We start from the raw sequence: 7,740 nt of genomic DNA, 5'->3' as shown, positions 1-7,740 counted from the left end.
GACGTAGTAATGCTGAACTTTGCCTTACACATAGCCCATCAGCAAAATATATAAGTAAATCAAAATCAATGAAACTGAGCAGGAATATGAGTCTGCATCAAATCTTTTATGAAAAAGGCCCAGTTATGGTATGATAAATATTTGTTCCAGTCAAATCTTGCAGCAAGTGGTAGGAGGTATTGTAACAAAAAAATCTCCAATAAACAACAACAAAGAGTCTTCAGCACATTTTTAAGTTCATCTGAGGGTATGAAATCTGCTATTTATAATTTTCCCTATTACCAACCAGAAGTTTTTTCCATTGTCTTTGTTTCTGATTCAGTTTTAAAACAACATATATACTGGAAATATTCAAGACCAATTTAAGGTTTAAGCCTAAAAGGTTATAGGAAAATGTATTTCCATATTAAAATACATAGAAACATAGAAATGACGGCAGAAAAAGTCCAATTGGCCCATCCAGTCTGCCCAGCAAGCTCCCACACATATTTTCCCATACTTATCTGTTTCACCGACCACCAAGTTCAGGGATCTTGTTGGTAACTGTTTGATTCAAATTTCCTGCCACCCCCTGCATAAATGGCAGGAGATGGCAGGAAATTTGAATTATTCTGACATTTTCCTAATCTACTTTAGTTTGTTTGGTTTTTCTGTGAAATCAGGTTTCTGGTTTTTGTTCTCTCTTTTCCCCTTCTATTTCTCTTCTCAGCAGCTCTTAATCACCCAGGTTATTGTGGAAATATCCTTATCTTACCCCAGACACAGCATAGAACTGTTATAATTAGTGAGGTTTGGGTGGACCCTTGGACACTGTGGCAGCTGACCATGCCCACGGGGGAAGTCCCGTGAGGGCCACAGGTCAGGCTCAGCTTAGGACACACAATCACAGAGACTGATCTTTTATTAAACAATGTGATAAAGCCACCAGAGGTGGCAGTAGTAAGCAGTTGAAGTAGCCCGGCTGGGCTAGTATCCCTCAGGTGCTGGAACAGACACTCCTCCGGTAGCAGTGCTGTAGTGGAAAGAACTGAGAATAATGAGTACAGTGGAATATGCACAAAGCCCCAGTATGGAGAACCCCAGGATAGGGAGAGCAGGCCCTCGAAGAGCGAGTACCTGATCCCTGAGTGCTGAGAGGCTTGAAGGTAATGTACTCACACAGCAGTTCCACGTATGAGATGACACTAGGGCTGGAACGGAGGCAGGCCCTCGAGGAGCGAGTACTTGATCCCTGAGAGCTGAGAGGCTTGAAGGTAATGTACTCACACAGAGGTTCCACGTAGAGATGGCACTAGGGCTGGAACGGAGGCAGGCCCTCGAGGAGCGAGTACCTGGTTCCAGGGAACAGCTCTGAGGTGAAGATGGTAGTACTCACTGGTGTTGAAGATAGCGAATCCTTCCAGGCAGAAGAGAAGGTAGGAGCAGGCAGCGAGTCAGGGAACATGGGCCCTCGAGGAGCGAGTACCGGTTTCCTGATAGCGACCTGAAAAGCAAGTGAGACCCCCAAGGAGCAGGTACCCCGTTAGTGTTAAGAGTCCAATGGGTGATTGGAGAGGCAGAGTAGCTGGGTACGGAGAGCGAATCCCATCCGTAAGATTCCCCCTTGCTAACTCAAAGGCTAGCAAACATTGTAGGCTTTAAATATCCGGGCAGCGTGATGTCATCACAGGGGGACACCCCTGAGGTTCGCACCAAGTAGAAAATAAGAGTGAGGGCCACGTGGCACGCGCGCCCTAATGTACCAGTGGAGCATGGCGGGAGGTAGCGCCCAAGCCGATCCGGGGACGCCGGAGTGGACGGCAGGCAGACACCGCGGCAGCCAGGCATCCATCCATAGCGAGAGGAGGTGCAAAGAAAGAAAGGTAGGTGGAGTGAAGCCATCGGGAAGGGACGGTTGCAACAAGAACAAGTCAAAGAAGAGCCATTCTGCTCCCTAATCTAAACCTGCCCCTTCTATTGTTTCTCTCTTCTCTTCCTATTATACAAAGAACAGAATGGAAAGATGTGAGTCTAGAGTGGACAGAGCAAAGGAAATAAGAGCCACTCTGCTTTCTAATCCAATCCCTTTCCTCCTGCTGTTTTTCTTTTCCCTCTTGTCCTTCAGGACATATGACTGAGGTGAGTGGGGGAAGTAGTCGGGGCAGCCTTTAATTTGGAGAAACTAATACATCCTGTGGATTATGACCACGTTGGAAAGCAAATCAGAAGTGATTTTGAAAAATATGATGAGTTGCTAAACTCGACCAGTGACATCTTATAACGGAGCAAATATGTTAACTGGCTGGGTAATATGGTAAAATACAGGTGATCATATCAACACTGTCACATGGTGGTTAGCTGTGCACTGTACATCAACAGTGATTTATTATTCACCAAATCACCACGTGTTTGACTGGTCTGCTTTTTTCTAATTTTGCCTGTTTTCCCTTCAATTTCATATTGCTATTTGTTTTTTTGCAATATAATCAAAACAATATCTATGGTGGGGGCCCATCTAAAAGGATTATATAATGCTGTCTTTGTGACACGTCTCCCAGTTTCATTAAAGATATATGTCTAAAGGAGTACCAACACCACAAAAGAATGTTTCTACAAATGACAAATCCTAAAAAAACTGAGACCCCTCCTCCACCTACAGGACTTCCGCACGGTGCTTCAATCCATCATCTTCTCAAAAATCGACTATTGCAACTCTCTCCTTCTCGGCCTCCCAGCAAACACAACCAGACCTCTACGATGATACAGAACTCCGCCGCAAGGATCCTGACCAACACCAGCTTTGGAATTTACATTGGCTCCCCATCAAATTCAGAATCCTCCATAAAGTCCTCACTATGATACACAAATCTATGCACAATCAAACCCCACTGGAGCTAAATATCCTTCTTTGATTCCACACGTCTTCCAGACCAATAAGAACAGCATACAAAGGAACTCTGTATGCTCCTCCAGCCAAGACCTCACTAAGGAAACGCGCCCTATCGACAGCAGGGTCCCCCCCAATGGAATGCTCTCCCCCAGATCTCCGCCAGGAACTCTGCCCGTTGACTTTCAAGAAAAAGCTTAAGACGTGGCTTTTCAGGCAAGCATTTCCATAAAGATCGGATGCTCTCATATTAACCCCTAATGGGACCTGACGCCTCTTATTGACCCTTGACGGGGCCTGTCTTCTGCTGGCAGGCTTCATCACTTGATAGCTCACAGACATCAGACATCTCACAGACTTTAGACACCTTATTACTGATCTGTTTAAACTTTTACTTAAACTTTAATTTTACATTCCCTCTTCTCGTGTCCCTGCCTTTCTATCTCTAGCGATAGCCTACCAATTTATTAGAGAGTAAGCCGACTCTTAGGCACTTTTTTAACCTTGTTAAATGCCCATATGTATGTCGTACTTCTCAGATACTAGATCGCTTTCCTCCTACTGTTATATAAGTAAATCAGAGAAGGTGGTGGTTCTTTCTTTTCCATTCACCTTTTTTTACTATATTATTTAAATAGTATTTTTGCAGTTTTATTTATTTAAGTATCCCTGGTCCCAGTTCGATGTAACCCCTGTTCGATGTAATGTTTTTCCAAATTTGGTTCGATGTAAACCGATGCGATATGTATGTTTCATGAACATCGGTATAGAAAAAATTTCAAATAAATAAATAGGTATAAAATTGTACAAATAAGTTTGGTAATGTACATGCATATATCTTTTACAAAATAGCAACTACTGTGCGTACTTCTGAACCTTGCCCCCTGGCCTGCCTCTTTTTCCTCAGTAAAATGTATGCACGAAATGAAAAGTAAAAGATGACTTTGAAAAGAGATATTGGCACGTATGTATGTGGCCCATGCGTGAATACCATGTATTTTATAAAGGGTCCATATGTGCATGTGCATCCATATGTTTATGTGCAAGCAGAATAGCGCGTGTAGAAAAGGGGAGACACAGGGGCATTCCAGGGAGGGGCCAACATGTAAGCATATAAGTTGCTATTTTAGAGCCTACGAAAGTGACACACAGAAGTCTTTATTGCCAAATATTGACCATGTGAGGGGTCTGGGTAAACTGGGGGAATTCAGGCTGAAGAACCTAAATGACCTAGGGATGGATTGGGCAAACTGGTGGCCGAATTGGTAAAACTGGTAATTTCCTTCATGCACGCATGTTTTGAAATGTGAGGACCTGCGCACGTAAAAACTGACAAGCACTAAGAAAAATATGCATGTGAAATGCATAAATGTTTAAAATTAGGAGCACACATACACATGCTCCACTTAAAAGCCTTAAAAAGCACTACTTATGCTGCTAAGGGGGTCATTTACTAAGCATTTTTTCCATTAGACACAAAATGGGAGAAAACCTTTAGTAAATAACCCCCTAAGTAAGATAGTCACATAAGTCTTCAAACGCTACTTATCCAGCTAGCTACTTATCCAGTACCATTTTTCTTTTACTTATCTGGCAATCTTAGACCTAGATTCATCATTTTGGATAAATATAGCAAAAATAGCACCCGCATTAAAAAAGGGGCATGTTTAGGGTAATGTGCAGTCAGAGGCAGCGCATTGCTGAATATTGCACGAGGCGTTGTTTAACCGCATGTGGTGCATCATCGCGTCATGTTTTGCATCATCACGCGGCACATTATTTTTTCAGGTTATATATACAACTTTCCTGCAACTGCCTCTTTGAGGGTGTGTCAAGGTTTGGTTTAGAGGAGAGGAGGTTATTTGTGGTGGTAGTATTAGGAGAGAGTTGATATAGTGAGTTCTGAGTGTGTTGTCTTGTTCTTTACTGTGTTTCCTTTGGTTTACCTTAACCTTTGGCTTTTGTCCATCTGTGCGTGTGAAAGTTTGTGTTGGTTTGTAAAGTTTGCCCATTTATCATTTTCTGTGGAGGAGTGAGTAGGTGTGTGGAGGAGTGGAGGAGGTGGTGTGTGGAGGAGGTGGTGTGTGAAGGAGGTATGTGTGGAGTAGGTGTTGTGTGGAGGAGGTGTGTGTGAGGAGATGGTGTGTGGAGGTTGTGGAGAGGATGGAGCATGAGAGGCGAGGGGGAGGAGGGATGAGAGGATGGACAGGGCAAGGGTAGGAGTGCTAGGGGAAGGAGGAGTAGGAGTAGGGACAGAATTAGAGAGAGACAAGATGGAAGGGATAGGAGGAGACGGTTGGGGGAAGGGGGATAGGCAGTTGACCATGGAGGGAGGGGTACACCAGGCTAGGGATAGAGAGAAAGGGCAGAGAGGAAGGGAGTTGGCAGGCCAGGTGCAGGGGGAGGGAGGAAGGGAGGGGAGAGGGGAGCGGGATGAAGAGTGAGGAAAGAGAGGACACCTCTCTGGAAGAGGAAGTGGCACCCCCTTCTGGCAGCCAGGCAGCAGAGCACCATCGCTTCAGGGCTATAAAGTTCAGCATCATGGAGAATGAAATGGTGATTGGAGGGGTCCTGCAAAATTATGCTGTGCTGTTTGGCAACCAGGTGGCCAAGACATCCAATGCAGCCAAGGGCCAGATCTGATGAAACCTAGCCCAGGCCATCACCAAGCACAGCAGAGTGCCAAGAAGCAGGGAGCAGGTTGCCCACTGGTACAGGGATATCAAGGCCCAACTGAATGCCAAGGTGGCGGCTCAAAACAAGTACCAATGGCGGACCGGAGGAGGAGCCCCTTGTTCCATCGTCCTCACCCACATGGAGAACCAACTCATCCAAAGGCTGGGACTGGACATATTCAAGGGCATGGATGAGCGGCTGGATACCACACGAGCTGCAGCCAGTAAGTTCACCTCACCTCTAAATGAGCAGGCAGCAATGGGTGTACACATCATTTGGCCTAAGATGGTCACAATACAAAGAAACAAAGTGCATCTCTGGTGCCAAAAGAAAAAAGGATACTTGCTGCCATTGGTACTTATGTCTTATGTTTTGTTTCCACAGCTCTCACCCACGAAGCTGTTGGTCGGAGCTCCGGGAACCAACCATGATGCCCTAGGGACCAGCCAGCAAGGCCCATGGACCAGCCAGCCATCATCAACTTTCGACCTGCCTTTCCTCATGGATGCCCAGACACAGGTCAGCGAGGAGAAGGAGGATCAGCAGCAGCCACATGCTCCAGACCCATCTGCGATGCTGCATCCCCTGGGTTCACCAAGCCAAATAAATGTCTCCCTCAACCTGTCAGTGTTCATGGAGGAGCAGAGCCTGGAGTGGGAGCCTCCAGGATCTGCAGAAGATTGTGCCAGCGTACCACAGCACCAGCTGGAACCACCACAACCTCGGCAGGAGGAGGCCACAAGCCAGCTCATGCCTATTTTGCAGCCACAAATCCCAGTACCACCACCGGCACCAGCACCATCCCTGCCACCAGAAGAGTCCATGCATGAGCAGCTGCACCAGCTGCAAAGGAGCCATGGGGAACAACAGAGATACATATGGGCGGATCATTGAGAGTGTAGGAGCACACCTGCCCTGCTCACCACTAAATGTAAAAATTATTTAAATCACACAAGGCCGGTGCTAGGTTTTTTGATGCCCTGTGTGAACAATTACTGTGCTTCCCCCCCCCATTCATTCTCTGTCCCAGGCCCACAAAAAAACCCAACCCATCTCCCTTCAGTGATACAAACTTTCAAAACTGACACTAACCCCCCGCCCCATGACTGGTGCAAGAGCAAACCTTATAGCCTTGTACAATGCGCCCCCCCCCCACTCCGCCCCTTTCCACATACACACAGTTAAGAGTTATGTGTTTATATTTTACACAAAAAATATCAAAGTACAGTATTCTGAGGTCAAAATATCACTTATTTATTTTATTTATTTTTATTTATTTTAGATTTTTATATGCCACTTTTTGCACTTTTTTCAGCACTTGAAAGCGGATTACATTCAGGTACTGGTGGTTGGCACTGGTGTGATGCCAATCAGAAATCCCTGCAAAAAAGACACTTGGAACCCGTATGGTATTAGGCCTATTGTGATGTGTAAAATGTGCAGACAAAAGCAGAACTGCAGACCGCAAGAAGCCACACAGTCTATGCAGTGCAACAAGAAAAAAACAGAACCATCACTATTCCTCAAACATCAAACAATAAAATCAAGAACTAAAATAAATGCATAATCATAATACTAAAAACATACTAACAATATTATTTAAAACAAATCAGATGAATAAAAGATCAAATAATAAAAAATGCATACACAAGTTTTTTTAAAAACACAAAAAAATTCTTTCCAAACAGCTGACACAGCAAATAACACCTGAAAAATACAACAAAAAAATATTTTAAAAAATCACAATCTCCATACCTAGGAACGTTTGATTTCCACTTACCCTGGGATTGTTATGGAGTACTGGGAGTGGGATGGACGGTGCTGGCTCTGAGATAATTCAACACTCGCAGTGCTAGCACATCCGGTATTCTCATCTTGCAAGAATATAGTAAGTTGTAGCATCACGAGTATTGAATACTGCAGGGCCTGCACCTGCCAAATGGGCTTCCACTGCTGTGGCCTCCAGCTTCTGCTGCCGGTGGAATTGGGGCCACTGGCGGCAGCACACCCTTCTCCCTGCTCCAAACACCGCCCCACGGGGGTGTGCCGCCATGTGTGATTGCATGGTTTGCACACCTGGTGGCGCCTGTCCTGACACCACATGAGGCACAGTGTAGAGGACAGCAGCTCTTCCTGATTCCCCACAAGTCGTGACATGTGTGTGGATCAGCCGTGGCCTGCGACCATTAAACCAAGGA

The sequence above is a fragment of the Rhinatrema bivittatum genome, chromosome 8, assembly GCF_901001135.1.
Source record: "Rhinatrema bivittatum chromosome 8, aRhiBiv1.1, whole genome shotgun sequence".
NCBI classification, from domain to species: Eukaryota; Metazoa; Chordata; class Amphibia; order Gymnophiona; family Rhinatrematidae; genus Rhinatrema; species Rhinatrema bivittatum.
The sequence above is the reverse complement of the archived record's forward strand: the minus strand, read 5'-3'. Positions refer to the sequence as shown.